General features: G+C 43.6%; 2 pseudogenes; one reads left to right on the plus strand and one right to left on the minus strand.

The window, feature by feature from the left end:
• Nucleotides 1-237: 237 nt before the first annotated feature.
• Nucleotides 238-1640, plus strand: LOC147419002 (ruBisCO large subunit-binding protein subunit alpha, chloroplastic pseudogene; annotated as a pseudogene).
• Nucleotides 1641-4294: 2654 nt separating this feature from the next.
• Nucleotides 4295-7064, minus strand: LOC147419003 (uncharacterized; annotated as a pseudogene).
• Between the last annotated feature and the right edge of the window lie 11222 nt (nt 7065-18286).

Here is an 18286-nt window from a genome sequence, read left to right on the forward strand (position 1 = left end):
GGTCTGTAAAGCTCTAAAAAAACGTGGCCTAGCTAAAAACAACGGCTTTTGCAGTCGTTCTCTCTCTCTCTCTCTCTCTCTCTCTCTCTCTCTCTGTTGCATTGACAGAAAATCCGTTTCTCTGCGACGTTAAAATACTCTCTTTCTTCTTCTTCTTCTCTCGCCATCTCCCTCTCTCCGTTGATAGAGCTGTGGCGACTATTTCTTCCGGTAATGATGTTGCCATCGACAACGTTGGTCTAGATGGTGTGTTGTCATTGAATCATCATCGTCCTTTGAGACGACAATCACAGTCGAAGAAGGAATGGAGATCGACAGGGGGTATATCTCCCCTCAATTCGTGTCTAACCAGGAAAAGCTCATTGTGGAATTTGATAATGCAAGAATCCTTGTCACTGATCAGAAATTAGCCACAATCAAAGACGTTCTAGCAGTTCTAGAGAAAGTTTCATAGCTGAATGCTCCTTTGGTGATTGTTGCTGAGGATGTATCAAGAGAAGCTTTAGCAACTCTTGTGGTGAATAAGATGAGAGGAATCGTGAAAGTGACTGCTCTCAAAGCACTAGGATTTGGTGAGAGACGGAAAGTCTTACTGCAGGACATTGCCATCGTCATCACTGGTGCTGAGTTCATAGCCACTGATCTTGGCTTGAAGCCTGAAAGTGTTATTGTTGAGCAGCTGGGGATTTCGCAGAAGGTGACAATGACCAACAACTCAACGACCATTATCGCGGATGCAGCCACCAAGGATGAAATCCAAGCTCGCATTGCTCAAATCAAGAAAGAACATGCAGAAATCGACTCTGTATATGACCAAGAAAAGTTGTCGAAGAGAGTAGCAAAGCTCTCTGGTGGGGTTGCTGTCATTACGGTGGGAGCAGCCTAGAGGCTGAGCTAGAAGATAAGAAACTCAGAATTGAAGATGCAAAGAATGCTACTTTTGTTGGTGGAGGGGCAGCCTTTGTTCACCTTTCTGCCTTGGTCCCTGGTATCAAGGACACAGTTGTAGATCCTGAAGAGAAGCTCGGTGCTAATATTGTACAAAAGGCTCTACCAGCTCCCACTGCTTTGATTGCAGATAACGCAGGGACTGAAGGTGCTATTTTTATTGAGAAGCTTCTTTACAATGCTATGACTGACAAGTATGAGAACTTATTGGAGGTTGGTATCATTGATCCTGCAAAGGTAACCAGATGTGCATTGCAAAAATTTGGCTTCTCGTCCTCCCACGTGGCACATGACCGTTCCTTTGCTCATCTTTTTTATCGACGTCTCGCTTTCACGCAGTAATTTTAGAGCAGCGGCACATAGCGTAGCGAAGGGCTCTCTCCAGATGCAATCACCTACGCATGCATATTTTTTTATTGATGCCTTGCTTTTCACGCAGTGACTTCAGAGCATCATGGACGGACTCTTGGAATGCACTGATTGCAGTAGGGCAGAAAACTCTACTCCAAGTGCAATCACCTGTGCAGCATGGTGAAGGCATGTGGCTCTACACATGCATCTTGAAGGCATGTGGTTCTATGCAAGGTGCTGATATGGGCACGGAAATTCACAATCATATTGTTATTCAGAGGCTGTTGAAAAAAGAAGTCATGCTTGGCTTTGTCTTCGTCGATATGTGTGCCACTCAGTAGATTTAAAGTGAGGGTCTCTCTCCAGATGCAATCATCTATGCAGGATGCTGAAGGCATGTCGCTCTATGCATGCATCTTGAAGGCGTTGTGGCAGGGCACAGAAATTCACAATTATATTGCTAATCAGAGGCTGTTGAAAATAGAAGTCATGCTTGGCACTGTCTTGGTCGATATGTATGTCACATGTGGTGTGCTTGAGAAAGCACAAAAAGTGCTTGAGAAGCTTCCTATCCAGAACGTCGCCTCTTGGACTGCATTGTTTGCAGGATGTACTCAACGAGAGCAGGGCTAGAAAGCTCTGGGCTATTTTTAGCAGATGCGAAGCGAGGGCCTCTCTCCGGGTGCAATCACCTACACATGCCTCTTGGAGGCATGTGCCTCTACTCAAGATGCTGATGTTGGCAGAAAACTTCACAATCAGTCGAAGACTCTTGAAAAACGATATTGTGCTTATTACTGCCTTGGTCAATATGTATGTCAAATGTGATGCGCTTGAGAAAGCACTAAGTGCTTGAGGAGCTTCTTGTCTGGAATGCCACCACTTCCAATGAACACAATGATTCCAGAATGTGCACAACGAGAGCATGGCGAGCGTCCATGTGATTGTCCTCTTTTAATTTAACGTTTATCATCTATGTGGGCAATCTCTTGGTCGATATGTATGCCAAATGTGGTGCGCTTGAGAGAGCAGAAAAATTGCTTCAGGAGCTTCCTATCTGGAATGTCAGCATTGATTGCAGGATGTCGCAATAAGAGCAGGGCCAGAAATCTCTTGGCTGTCTTCATTGGATGCAAAGCGAGGGCCTCTCTCAAGATTCAATCACATAAGCGTGCATATTTACTGCATGTGGTTATACGCAAGATGCTGATATGGGCATAAAAATTAACTCTGAAATTGTTAGTCAGGGGCTGTTGAAAAAGATTTTCATGCTTGGCAATGCCTTGGTCGATATGTATGCCAAATGTGCTACGGGAAAGCTGTAGGTTTTTTTCAGCGGACGGAAAGCAAGTATATCTCTCCAAATTCATTCAAGGCATGTGGCTTTGCGCAAGTGCTCGAGGAGCTTCGTGTCCTGAGTGTCGACTCTTAGAATGTGCTGATTGCATGATTTGCTCCACAAGGGCAGGGCCAGCAAGCTCTATTTTGTTTTCAACAAATCCGGTACACATGCATGAAGGCATGTAGCTCCACGCAAGAGGCTGATATGGGCAGAAAAAGTGCTTGAGGAGTTTCGTTTCCGAAATTTCGCCTCTTGAAATGGATTGATTACAGGTTGTGCAAAGCAGATCGCAAGAAGGGTCTCTATCCAGACTCAATCAACTACACCTACACAGGAATCTAGAAGGCATGCGGGTCAGCAGATGCAATGACATACACAGCCATAGATATAAGAATTCAGGATATGATCACTAGTCAACGTTTGTTGGGAGTATGATTTCATGCTTGGTGGTGGTTTGATCGATATGTATACAAAATGTGGTGTTCTCACAATAGCACAAAATCTTCTTGAAGGGTATCCTCCCAGGGATGTCATCTCTTGCAACGGGTTAAGTGCAGGAGATGCCCAACATCGTTGATACAAGCAAGTCCATTGGCGATAGACATTCATCCGTGCGGTGAGTAAACATTATTATTTTCTGATTTTTGACACTCAGAATGTAGTTAATGAACACACTGAAAATTGCACGCTCCGGTGGGAATGGCACGTTCCCTCGTATTATAAAAATTGAGGAGGACTGTGCAAACTCCCCATGCATGTTTCCTTTTTTTTTTTAAACATAAAAATGGAACAACAAACAATTAATAACATTGTTTGATCATGAACATTGAGCTTGACAAAACTCTTAACACTCCTTGTGGTTTTCGGCGAGGTATCCCTCTAAAGCACTACGATCGGTAACCAATTTATGCAGAGCTACACGACTAAACCACGACGATCAGTATCCCAAACAATCTCAAGTAAAAAAACCTAACACTCTTTCATAAAATTTCTCTCTCTTCTCTCTCTCTCTCTCTCTCTCTCTCTCTCTCTCTCTCTCTCTCTCTCTGCCTTCTCGTTAACCCACATGGCGTGGCTGCTTTCTTCTAAAAAAACCACTGCGCTCTAAAAAAAACTACGACGTTAAAAGCGCAACAATTCAATCTTCTCCACAAGCAGTTCGCAAGTTTTCAAAAGCAGCTCGGAGATTTGTCTGCAGGTTTGTCTCTGGCCACTGTTTGAGAGAGAGAGAGAGAGAGAGAGAGAGAGAGAGAGAGAAGGTTCTCAACAGCAGCAACTCGATCTTCTCCACAAGCAGTTCTCAGGTTCCTAACAAGGGCCGGCGGGCCAGAAAGCTGTGGGCTGTTTTCACTAGGTGTGAAGGAAGGGCCTTTCTCCAAACGCTATCACCTATGTGTGTAGCTTGCAAGCATGTGGCTCTATGCAAGATGCCCTTGAAAAGAGATGGCGTGCTTGGCACTACCTTAGTCGATATGTATGCCAAATGTGGGATACTTGAGCAAGCACAAAATGTGCTTGAGGAGCTTACTATTTGGAACAACGTCAACTGATTGCGGAATACACACAACACGAGTAGGGAAAGAAAGATCTAGGCTTTTTTCAGCGGATACAAAGTGAGCACCATCGAATGAGCAGAAACAAGTGCAACATCACTTACCAAGCATACCCATTATCATCATCCACCTCGCATCTTGCTCTCGTGAATCTAGCCCAATTCACTCACCAAACAAAACAACTCGAATGAAACGCGGGTTGGTGCTCTCCGGAGCCTGCCCTCTTGTAATATGGTTCTTGCATTACATCAACAATCTCTTCCTCTCGTGTGTCCTTGAGCGACACCACGCCTGGTTCACAATAATCACTGAAAATTTTGCCATCCCTTTTTGTACATCCCTTGATCATCGTGATCTGCCCTCTACCACACTGGTTATTTCCATGCGCACTCATGTAGTGCTCCCACTCGTTGCTCAGCCCTCTTTGACGAGGGGGAATCCATCGACCATCCTTTTCCTATCCCGACATGCTGTCCCACTCATGCCCACATATCTCACCACACATCTTAGTTGCTCGTTGGCCCCCCGGTACATCGTTGACCATCCAATTGTGTTCCTTGTTGCCTGGTAGGCCTAGTCTTGTATCGAGCACACTTTACCCATCTTGCATCCTCTTGTAATCCACCCCATCGTGGGGGAATCCAGTGGCCATCTGAGGCCTGCATTTAAATCAGCCCCCGTTGATCCATTAGGTGTAGCATACGTCTTCCCACAATGAGTCTACTAAAATCAGCCAACGGCTCTAACTCCGCTGGCTTAGCCTTGCATCGACCAAGCGCGTTCCACTGTGTTGTTAACTCTGTACCTCCGCACATGTGGGTCATTCCATATTCAAAAGCATCCCGGCGTTGGGTACCTTCTCCTGGGTCCCATACAAGGCTACCTTGCCCTTTGTCCTTCCCACATAATTGTCCTCGAGGGGTTACTGTTCCAACCCCATGACTTCCTTTGTCAAACGTCAATACACCCTTGCGTACATCGATCCTCAACAGGGATGTCTCAGTCCCAGTCTTTGCATGTCCGTTGGTTTTAGTCACCAAAAGGGATAACCGCGCTGGCTTCCATCCTCAAACCCAAGAGCACTCAATCTCGATACATACCACGAGTACTTTACTCGGGACTCAAAGAGGGCCTTTGGCCCCCTTACCATAACCACCAATGTAGGTCTGCAACCCCCATTCTTTAGCACCACACATCTTGGCTTCATCTTCAAGCCTGCTTCCACAACGCAACCGATTCCATTGCGATAGCACAAGGCTCCCTCGGCCTTCGGGTTCTATTTCCCAAAACCCGCATAACCACATCTTTGAAGAACTTTTCAATCGCCCACTGGCAAGCACGGTCTCTCCAAAAAGCTAACCTTGGGTTACTTATGTGTGTCTCCACTGAGGACCAGATCTACTGCTGGTTACATAGGCGTGTACCAGCACTTGTTGCATCCACATCAACCCCACAGAACGGATCTTTGCGAGACCTCGATTCTGGTATATTTTATCAACCTCAATACACATACTTGACTGGCCACATTCCTAGCTATACTCCGTTGTCTTACTTCCATTCGCGACCACTCGCATCGATGCCCTCAATTCCATGTTCGTTAATCCCACACATACTCTATTTGGTCACGCTTTACCTCAAGCTGAACTCCACATGCAGTATAAAAGAAATTCACGGGTTTCCTGTTGTTCCTTCATCAAGTCTAGGGCTGAATAGGGTTCAGCCTCATGCTCATCCCGAGTACCATAAATGTTAGGCATCTTGCCTAGCAATTCCAATTGCCCCTTATTGCTTTGATTAGGATCACGTGACTTGACCCGAATCCCCACTTATTTGCTTGCATCTGGTCTCACACCTGGTTCAGACCTCGTCATCGAAGTTTCAAGTCTCTCAACCGACTCAGGGAGTATCCCCCTCTCCGAGTAGAGCGACCCTGTTTCATGGCCTAGAGGCGCATCCACCATCTCTGACCTTACATCCTGCTCAGCCATATCTTCCCACAATTGCAGCACACCTGATATTTTCTCACCAGACACCATCCAGTCCTTGGTTTTTGAATCACACATTTCTGCATATGCTGCGTCCCCCAATCATGTGAGGGGTGGGACTCGTCAGGGCCCACCTAGCGCTCCTCTAAAACTTCCTCATTCGATTCCACTATACGAGGCATGTCAACCTTCTCCGAATTCAACGTCCCCATGCATTCTTGCACTCCCCAAACACAAGCCGTTGGGCGCTCATCAACATGGCTGTCACTCGAGCAATCTTCACCCAACACATCTGACTTGCAAGCCATCAATTCCCCATCTCGAAGCATAAGAGTTACCACAAGTATCCACATCCATATTACCAGCGTCATCAAGAATAACCCCTTCGCTCGGGAACATCGCATTCAATTTCTTGGCCAAATATTGTTCCTCCATTTCAACCTCAAAAAACTGATCATCATCTCCTCTCATTTCATCCCCACATGATGCATTCGTATTCACCTCTTCTTTCGCTTGTGCTGCTTCTTTGGCCAGCTTATCATGCATAAGAGACACATTCTCGAAAAACCCTGTTATCACTTGCTCTTGCCGATAGAGTTCGTCCTCCATGTTTGTTTTCTTTCCTTCGAGTATCTTTCTCGTTCTTTTACCCTCCATCTGCATTGCATCTACATCCCGATGGTACATCTCCATGATTCTGGAGCGTGTTTGAGTCAAAGCCTGCATGGAATCTTGCACCGTATCCCATTCATATCCCTGTTCTCCATTGCTCCATCCATCATAACATGCTAGAAAACGGCGCATAGCTCTTTTGAAACATAAGAACGCCACGTCCACATTGAACCACGCCTTTAATGAGGCCATATCTTTAAAGTCCATCTCCATAGAGAGGCAAAAAATTCATTAACAACTCTAGGGAAGAAGCAATACTCGCAGCACAAATCAATTCCAATTACATTCACCCATGCGTGCACCTTGAAAGCTGGTCACCTTATGGAAGACCTTCACATGCGTTTGAGAATCCATGATGTAATTGCTAATCACGGCCGTTGGAGGGGAATGTCATGCTTAACGGTGAATTCATCAATATGTATGCTGAATGTGGTGCCCTCACGCAACTACAAAAAGTTCTAGATGAGCTTTTTCTATGAATTGTCACCTTTTGGAGCATGTTGATTGACATAGTTGTGGCAAGGCAGATCTCGGCTATTTTAACCACATGAAAAGTGAGGGTTTCTCAACATACAAACTCTCTTGGAGTGCTTCTATACGACCTTGTCATGTTCTTGATGACCATTTTACCCGTAATGTTGCATGTCAAATACATTGAATGATGGGAATGGCATCTCTTGGAATCCATTGGTCGTGAGATATGCACCACAAGAGAATGACCAAAAATCTCTAGGCTATTTTTAACTTCCTATCTAGAGTGTGGACTCTTGGAATGCATTATTGCAGGATTTTCCCTACTGGAGAAAGCGCCTCTCTCTAGATGCAATGACCTACGCATGCATCTTGAAGGCATGTGGCTCTACGCAAGATGCTGATATGGGCACAAAAATTCACAATTATATTGTTAGTCAAAGGATGTTGTAAAAAGATATTGTGCTTGGCACTATCTTGGATGTATGCCAAATGTGGTGCTTTTGAGAAAGAACAAAAAGTGCTTGAGGAGCTTCCTGTCCAGAATGTCGTTTCTTGGAATGCACTGATTGCGGGATGTGTGCAACAAGAGTAGGGCTCGAAAGCTCTTGGATGTTTTCAATGGATGCAAAGCAACTGTATCTCTCCAAATTTAGTGAGTTGTACTTTGGTCTTGAAGGCTATGCTTACATTTTGAAGGCATGTGGCTCTACGAAGTGCTCGAAGAGCTTCCTGTCAGGAGTGTGGACTCTTGAAATGCCATTGATTGCAAGATTTGACCCATAGGGGCAGGGCCAAAATGCTATAGCAGATGCGAAGCGGGGGCCTCTGTCCAAATGCAATCACCTATGCATGCATCTCAAGGCATGTGGCTCTTTGCAAGATGCTAATATGGGTACAAAAATTCACAATTATATTGTTAGTCAGAGGCTCGTGTAAAAGGTTTTCGTGCTTGCCACTATCTTGGTCGATATGTATGCCAAATGTGGTGTGCTTAAGAAATCACAAAAAATGATTTAGGAGCTTCCTGTCCGGAATGCCGCCTCTTCGAATGCACTGATAGTGGGATACACATGACAACAATAGGGCCAAAAAGCTCTAGGCCATTTTCAGTGGATGCAAAGCAAGTGTATCTCTCCAACTGGCAATCACCTATGCATGCATCTTGAAGGCATGTGGATCTACGCCAAGATGCTAATGTGGGTAAAAAAAATCACAAATATGGTGATGTTGAAAAAAGATGTCGTGCTTGGAACTGCCGTGGTCGATATTTATGCCAAATGTGGTGCTCTTCAGAAAGCACAAAAAGTGCTTGAGGAGCTTCCTATCCAAAATGTCAAGTCTTAGAATGCATTGATTGTGGGATACGCACGATAGGAGCAAGGCCAGAAATATCTATGCCGTTTTCACGGATGCATCTCTTCAAATTCAATCTGAATGCATATGCTTGTGCCTTGAAGGCCAGTGGCCTTACATGAGCCGTTGACATGGGTGAGTGTATTAACGAGAAGATACTTGACCACCACGCTTGGTGAAAGATGTCATGCTTGGAAATTCTTTGGTTGACATGTATGCCAAATGTGGTACTCTCACAAAAGCATGAAATGTTTGTGATGGGCTTTATCCCCAGAATGTCATCACTTGCAATATGTTGGTTGCAATATATGCCCAATATGCCTATCTCGAGGGTATCAGAATCGACAATGTGATTGCTAGTCGGGGGCTGTTGGGAGTATGATGTCATGCTTGGCGGTGGTTTGATCAATATTGTGGTTCCCTTTTACGAAACTTAATGCTTGGCACTGCCTTGGTCGACATCTATGCCAAATGTGGTAGAGCCATGGAGCCCTGGGCTCGGCTATTTCCAACAGATGCAAAGCGAGGGCATCTCTCTAGATGCAATTACCTATGCTCATATAATGTTTGATCCTAGCTCGATCTTACTAAGAAAGCTCTAAACTTTTTTTGTCTTGATGGTTTCTCACTAGGCAAAAACTCTTGGAGTGCTCATATAGAAGTTTGATGCCTAGCTCCATCTTACCAAGAAAGCTCTAAACTTTGCACGCTGCTGTGGGAATGGCACGTTCCCTCGTATTATTAAAATTGGGGAGGACTGTGAAAACTCCCCCATGCAAGGAGACTTGCATGTTTTCTTTTTCTTCCAAATATAAAAAGGGGACAATATCTAAAAATGAACATATTTTAAACGATCCATATCACTTTATATAAATTATAACCCTTCTTACGGTTCTTTTACAAGGTACACGACTCAAAATTGTTGCATCACAATCGTAACGCACTTGAGACAGAAAAACTTGCTTTGACGAAAGGTAACAAACTCTCTCTCTCTCTCCGTTTTCTTCTCCAAGAAAATATACACTTGTTGAATCTTCGAATGACGCAACGATGCTTACACAAATAACAAGAATGCACAAAATAAAGCGAGATTGAATCAAAGAGTTATTACAATTTAATGGCTAAGGACATATTTAGACATATCAAGATTGAGACATCAAGATCGTGGCATTGTAAACACAAGAAAACAAGAACATACAAGAGAAAAACTTGAGAGAGAGAGAGAGAGAGAGAGAGAGAGAGAGAGAGAGAGAGTTTTTGTGCTTTGTTTTCCACAAATCCTATTACCTTAAGGTGATAACCCTCACTTTGATTCAATACAAATGCGGCTAACAAAGCACTCTAGTTGATAGAAAAATTTATGCATACATAACAACAATGAGAGAGATAAAATGTTTCTAAATAAGCAAATTTTGCAATTTAAAGTCTCTCATGCATGACTCAAAAGTTGATTAAGTGTTAGCTCACTTGAAATATGGAATTTAAAACAAGCCAAGAGCCAAATTTCACAATTTAAAGCTTTCCCAAAAAGTTGGCTAGCAACTAGCTCACATGAAATTTTCAATTTAAGAGCAATCTACCAGCTAGAGATGACTTCAACTTTTAATGGAATGAAAGTAAACGGCTCTCAATAGCAAAATTTTGTACTTGAAAGCTCTCAAAACAATTGGGTAAACACTTAGCTCAAATGAAAACATTTTCACTTTAGACCAAGCTATAAGCTAACATGTATACAACTTTTAGTCAAAAGAAGTGGAATGACTCTAAATAGCCACATTTTTCAATTGTTTCCAATGATTACATCCGTAATTACAATGGAATCCCACTTTGCCAATCACTCTTCAAAATGAAGCTCAATTGTTAGTGCATGAAAGCATTTGTCATTCAAAGTAAGCACTAAAAAATGCATGATCAGCCACAACCCCAAAATGCTCTCTTTTGGTCGTTAAAACAAGCTCAATTTTAATGCTTTGCAATGATTTTATTCAATTCAAGCACCAAAATGTACAAGCAATGTTAAGTTTAAGCACAAAGTCCCAATCAAGCAAGCACTACTCATCATCCAATGTAACTCTCATGCCTACATGCATATCACAGGAGGGAGGTTTTTTTCCTTAATATCAATCAAATAGGAACTATCATATGCTCAACCCAAGGAAATGAAGCTCAGTTGTTCATTTCAAAAAGAGATTGCCATTTAGTGAAATGAGAACTTCAATCAAGCCGAGCACTAAACCACGCACAAGCCAAAAAAATTGTGGAATGAGAGTTTATTTCTGCATGAAAATGATTATAGAAGCATAACTCACACGAAGAAAATGCATGGCTCTTGAATAGCCAAATTTTGCATTACAATTCAATTTTTCGCCCCTTAATAAGCATTCGGATCCTCAATCTACTCCCTACCTGCCAATCACTGCTCAAAATAGCTTAACATTAAGTGCATTAAAGAATTTCTGCTCAAAATAGCTCAACATTAAGTGCATTAAAGAATTTCATCATTGAGATCAAGAAGTAACCAAAGATTTGGTTGGGTTTTAGTGTTGAGGGGACATGTTCGTTCCCGCACATAATTCCCATGATCATCATTTATCACCTTTAAGCCAAAGGAATAATTTCTCTTTCTTCTCTGATCTTGTAAAATGAAACCAACATATTTTTAGCGTTTTTTATGTTCCCCTCTATTGGTTCTACCGGTCATAGGCTAGGTGCTCACTGGTAAAAAGTGATACCCCATTTCTTACTCACATTAAGACGAGGTGAGAACCTCTATTTAACTTAAGAAATGCCCTCATTTATTTTGTTTTTCCTACTGCGAAGCCTTGGTCTGATCCATTCATGGCGGGAGTAGGTACAGGATGTCATCACCAAAGCAGCAAGTGACTTTACTAACGAGGAGAAAAAATTGGCAGTCGAGGAAGGTGGGAGAGATTCCATGGCAGCCGACATGAGATGCCGTATGTGCTTTCCAGAAAACGAATTACAAGCATTTTCGAAAGCGAGCTGTGCATCGCAGATTTGCAACTAAGTGGTCATGCAAAAAATTTGGGGCTTGGTGAATTTGATGAAGCTGGTGACTGGTCTCGATGTAGGCAAAAAGGGAAAGGGTGTGTGTGCGAATATAAGCAGGTGGAAGACCAGCGCCTCATGGCGAGAGCTCATGAGGGTTGTGGATCCATGGCAGGAAAAATAATTCGGTGAGCTAGGATAGTGTGTGTGTTTATGGAAGCGTACACTTCAACACTCAAAATCAGGAGCTAGGAGAAGAGGGAGCCTTGCAGAGGACAAGCGCTTGGCGTGTAGTTCTGCAACCGAACTTTACAACTTCAACAACGGAATCAAGAAATGTGTTGCAGGTGGGTTTTGACGTGAGGCATTAACGAATAGCGTGCATGTGTACAGGTCATGGATAGAATCTTGATGGACTCATGGCATGTGTGTCACTTTGCGAGAAACTGTGTGTGTGTGTAAGATTTCATATCGTGCATCTTTTTTGGTAGAGCAGCTGGCAGTAGCACAGTCAACGTCATCGACCCCAAACTAGCGCTCGTGTGTGTGTGGTAGCAAGTGAGGGTGCGAAGGCGTGGGCAGCTACCGCAACAAAAAGTGGTGCAGTAGGAATCATTGCATGCAGCTACAACAGGCCGGCCACGGTGGGTGGGTCACAAGAGTTCGAAAAGGGTTTTGTCACCGTGTGTGAGCTCGCAAGTAGCATCAATAGTGGCGGTATATATTGCAAAGATTCTAAGTGTATTCCTCGAGCCACTGCCTGGAGAACTCTTTCCACTTGCAGATTAAGGAACCGCATGAGCAATGTCGTATGAATGTACGTCACGTCGGCTGGGTTCTGATCTTTGAAAGATTTAAAACAATCTTGGTATGTCGAGTGGATCAGTTGGTTAAGGTGCCCTCGAAATGTCCTCCCCAAAGAGGAACCTAGATCCACCTCCTCCTCACGATGTATATAATAGTAGTAGCCACGAGCGTCCGGGGCGGGCGTATCGCGGTCCTCATCTTCATGTGGAACTCCAAAGGCTGAGCGAGGAGGTCCGGATGTAAGAGGAGGTGAATCTGTAGCACTGCCCCCTCCACCACCAAAGCAGCATGAGCCACTACCTCGACGAGAGCGTGAGCCACCACTACGGGAAGAGCGCTGGCCCGAGCCCGAACCGCTGGGTGGTGTAGGCGACGGATAACTCGACGGTGCGGGCGTGGATCGCTGCGAATGCAAGATGGAGGGAGCTACGGGTGATGGGAAAGTCAAGGGTAAGGTGGAGGGAGGCCCACTGGGAGGCACACTCTGCACGATCGGAGTGCCGACGCCTGGAGTTGCAAGTGGTGAGAGCCCATAGGCAGCCAACTGTGCTGGTGTGTACCACCCTCGAAGACTCTGCTGCGAGGATAGCCAGTCTGCCTGGGAGCGATATGTCCTCTCGAGGTCGGGGTCGTGTACTGCCTTTCGGAACCATCGAAAGCCGAAGGTGGATTGTGACTGGTGCGAGTAGTAAGCATCACAAGCGTCCTCGTAAGAAAGGCCCTCGGCGAGAAAGTCCTCTATGGATCGATAGCCGAGCGTGGAAGAGGATGCCATATCCTACAATTTCACAAAAAAAAAGGACCCTAATTAACATTGGATTATAATCAAAGTGAGATTCTTCTTTGCATAGGATTCCTCCTTGCATAAGATTCTTTTTATCTCCTATTTAAGAAATGATTTATGTGCTTATTTTTTTTGCATCCATTTAGAGTGTGTGTGTGTGCTTTTAATTAATCTATTGTGTGTGTGCGTTAGTGTGTGGCAAATAAATTAATCTAGTGTGTGTGTGTTGGACCTTAATCTACCGTTGGGCTTCTCGGTGACCATTGGGGTCTCAATCAAGTTCATCGCACACCCACATGGAGGTATGCTTTGGTATGTTAATGCTAATGGAGGTATGTTTTGGTACACTAATGCATGCACAAGCACACACTAATGCAAACGTTAGTGTGTGCTTGTAACGCATGCACACACTAATGCTTGTATTAGTGTGTGCTTGTGCACTGTCCATCTTTCTCAATTCGGCATTTGGTATAATCAAATCCAACAAACAGACCAAGATCAACAAGTCTAGCAACTGAAAGAAGATTACGTTGAAGATCTGGTACATGTAATACTCCTCGCAAAATTCGAGTGGAAGAAGATAAGGTACCAAGATATAAGTCTCCAATACCCTTTACTTGACAAGTAGTATCATCAGCAAGATAAACAACATGTTGAACTGGCAGTGGATGATAGTTATGGAGCGGAGCCACTTCGACTGATATGTCATATTTCCTGTAGCACCAGAATCGACAATAAAAAGTGATCCATCACGTACATGAAGTATTCTGTCTGGAGCAACTGAACATATGACGCAGCTTGTTTCTGGTACAATGTTGTTTTGATGTTCAGTAGCATATGCTCTATTCCGATCTGTGTCGAATCGACGCTTATAGCACATATGAGTGGGATGATCAGATCGTCCGCAATATTCACAAGAAGAAGAAGAAGAGTCTCTAGATAAACGTGGTTGTTTTGTGGTAATATTGTGTTCTTCATCATATTGACGTGCCCAACAATCATCTTCAGTATGGCCATTTCTGTTGCAGTAAGAACATTGCTTATTAGGAAATTTGAGACGAGAGAAAATATTACCGCGACGGCCACCTCTACGGTTTCCTCGTTGAAATGGACGCCTGCGAGCATAAAAAGCACGTTCCATCTGTTGTGACTCAGTCTCCTCTTGTGAAATCATAGCTGTATCGTGACCAGCATTCCGACGTTCTTGACGTTGAGAGTATTCAATTAAAGACATGCAAGCTTGGTCGAAATCAAGACCATCTTTATTAGAGAGAATAGTAACAATGTTATCATAAGAAGAGTCCTTCACCGTATCAAGGAGAAGTGTAATCAGTTGCTTTTGTGGAACAGGATCACCGGCAGCACCAAGTTGATTAATAATAGATTTGAAAGACTCAATATGTCCCGTCATGGCAGTACCAACTTCATATTGTAACTTGTTAAGCAACCCTCTCAAATAAAGTATTTCTGTAACAGATTTCTTCTGAAAGTTTGCAATAAGGTACTTCCATACGTCATGGGAAGTAGGCAGTTCATACATATCAAGCAAAAGGGAATCAGTAAGAGCAGAAAGAATATACCGACGAGCTGCTTTATCACGTCGTTGCCAATCCGTATAGGCAACATTCCAATCTTCAAATATAGGTCCTTCAGTGATAAGCACGTTATCATTATCCGTATCAACAGGCTGAGGCGGACAAACACAATTTCCAAGAACAACATCAGAGAGTTCATCGCCTTCAAGAATTAACAACATCTTTGCTTTCCAGCCTGGAAATCCTTGACCTTGGAAAGGAGGAACAGAACGTTGGCCAGAAGGAAAGCCGTTGACGAGAATATTCATAGCCATATCTTGTTGCGAGAAGACGTATAAGATAAGATCGCAGAATCTGCACACCATATATGGTGAATGCCGCAATTGAGAATGAGAGAGATATGAGTACTGCGTTCTATCAACGATAAACGTAAGAAGGATGCTCAAGGAATGTCCAAAGATGTGAGAGACGTCACCCAAAAAAGACAGGGTAAAGGAGACGTTAATAATAAACGAGTCCTCAAAATAGAGTGGCGTGAGACGCAAGATTGACGGCCACAATACGAATAGCAAAAAGCTAAATCTTCTCGAAAAAGTTAACGCCAAAATAAGAAAAACGATCGCGGACGCTTCACGAAGAAGTAGGACGAAGAAAGCTGCGTCAAGCTCTATTGCAGTAAAAACAGCATAACTTTCTGCTGCGAACTCCGATTGACGCAAACCTAGAACTCAAATCGAAGAGCTCGAGGAGACGAACAAGTTTGGATGAAAAGTGCCATTGCGCTACACTCCATTGCGCTTTTCCCGTTTCTCCAAATTTTGAGCAGAACAGCAAGAAAAATTGAGATGAAGTTCAAGGTGTCATTAAGAAGAAAACGTAATCAACGATTAGATTGATTATAAATAAACGCCACATAAAACACTAATCATATTCTTCTTAACACAAAACAACCACAGTTAACAAGAATCAACGCTCAAAAATAAAATTTGTAACAATTTTGAATCTTACATGCGAATCGCATACACATACTGTTGTCACCATGAATTGAATCGGCGCGTGATCGTTACCGCTCTGATACCATGTTAAGATGTAGAGAGAAAGAGAGAGAGACGAGACAAGAGACACACCATATACGCTCCCAAAGACTGATTCATATTGAGGACAAGATACAAATATATAGGTGAGACCAAGTTCAGTAGAGTGAGCCATATATAGCTCCAACACTATTGAGGTACGTTTAAGTGTAATAAATGTTTGTTGTGAATTTTTTTCGTGGTTATATGCAATAATGAGTGTTATTTAATTATATCATAGGCTATTAGGCAAGATGATGCCTAAAGGCAATCATCTTCCAGAAAATCGAAGGAAGGCACGATAGGTGTGACAGGGCTTGGGATGGACTATGATCGCATACATGCATGTGTCAATGATTGTGTGCTATTCCGCAATGAACATGCAGGGCTTGATGCTTGCCCCGCGTGTGGAGAATCAAGATACAAAGAGGGAATGCAAGGAACCACAATACCTCGCAAGGTTCTTCGTCATTTCCCCCTCATTCCCCGCATCAAGCACATGTTCAGCACCAAATGAACAAGCGAGCTTCTTACATGGCATATGACAAATCGCTCCACCGATGAGGTTATGAGAGTTCCGGCTGACTCGCCGGCATGGCAACACATTGATCAGACATGGCTGGAGTTTAGAGAAGAGCCTCGTCACTTGAGACTTGGTCTGGCTAGTGATGGGGTAAACCCATTTGGGCATCGGTCTACCTCATGGAGTACTTGGTCAGTGGTTGTTGTGAACTACAACATTCCACCATGGGAGTCAACCAAGAAGGGGAACATTTTGCTCTCTCTTCTAGTCCCAGGAAAACACAAGGTGAAGAACATGGATGTATATTTAGCACCTTTGATTGAAGAGCTTCAAGAGCTATGGAACGGCATAGATGTTTTTGATGTATCAAGACCACTTCGTGATTGGTGCACAATGATCAAGTGCGTTCTCATGTGGACCATGCATGATTACCCCGGGCTTGGAGAGATTTCTAGTAAGCTTATACTTTGTGACGCTCTTTAATGTTTTTGCATTGGTCACTTATATGCGGTTATGTCTTTTGTTTTTGTAGGACTATCGACATCTGGACATAGGGCATGCCCAACTTGTGGACCCTCACTCGTGACAGAGAGACCCGCTCTACTTGGTAAGGTGATGTACCCCAATAACCATCACTTCTTGCTTCCCACACATCCATCTTATGCTCCACCGTGCAATGGGATGGAGCCACTCCATTGGACCATGGCCGATTGGGCAAGACATTGGAACGAGCATCACAGCACATTGCCTCCTCCTAATGATCCACCTAGGGGTATGTCTAGGTACTCTATTTTCTTATCACTACCCTATTGGGATTCATTAAAAATCCAACACCTATTGGATCCAATGCACGTGTTCAAAAATGTTGGGCAAGCTATATGGGATCACATAGTAGGCAAGAAAGATTCATTGGGGGCTAGAGAGGACATGAGGGCCATAAGGAGGCTCCCTCCTTCGACCACACCTCGCATGGGGCCTCGGGGGAAGATGGTTCTTCCAAAGGCACCTTGGATTCTATCAAGGGTGGATCAAGAGCGGATGAAACAAGTCATTGCATCCATCCGTACTCCAACAGGTTATATGCGTTCGCTCAAGGGTGCCTTCACTAAAACTAAGAAAGGAGGATCCACACAACTGTATGGGCTCAAATCCCATGATTGGCACAAGATTCTTTAGGTAATGTGTGTGTGTGTGTATGTGTGTGTGTGTGTGTGTGTATGTGAGTGTGTGTGTGTATGTGGTTTAGGGTTCTGGATACTAAAAAGTCTTTTTGTTTGTGCAATAGTTTGTGCTTCCAATTAGCATTAGTGGATTTGCGGACATGAAGGTAAAGACTGCAATATTCAAGGTGGGAGAAGTTGTCAAGTATAGAACATTTGATCCTCCCTCCTAAACTTTACTTTGAAGACTAACTTTACTATGAAGATTATGAAGGTTTTTTTGGTTACAGGTTTGTGAGTTCCAAAGAAATCGAAGTTTCAGCCATTCCAACATCTCGACTTCTAGCGATTGAAGCAACTTTTTCTATTGAGGATACATTCCCACGTTCTATCCTTGTTAGCCAAGTTCACCTATTGCTCCATCTTGTTGAGGAGATAGCCATTTGTGGTGTGGTTCACTCCAGGTGGATGTTCTTTCTTGAGAGGTTCCTAAAGACCTTGAAAGACTTGGTAAGGCTACGATCACAACCAGAGGTATTCATCGATCTTAAGCGTTAAACCTTATTAGGATTGGATTGTATTCATAACGCTTTTCATTAGTTACTTTAATCACTAATGGTTTCATGTACATGTGTTCAGGCAAGCATGGGAGAGGGTTGGATTGTACAAGAGGCTTTTGTGTATGTCTCTCAATATCTTTTCACAATAGACCCATCA

Source organism: Adiantum capillus-veneris, chromosome 29 (assembly GCF_014529385.1).
Source record: "Adiantum capillus-veneris isolate H3 chromosome 29, ASM1452938v2, whole genome shotgun sequence".
In the NCBI taxonomy this organism is placed as follows: domain Eukaryota; kingdom Viridiplantae; phylum Streptophyta; class Polypodiopsida; order Polypodiales; family Pteridaceae; genus Adiantum; species Adiantum capillus-veneris.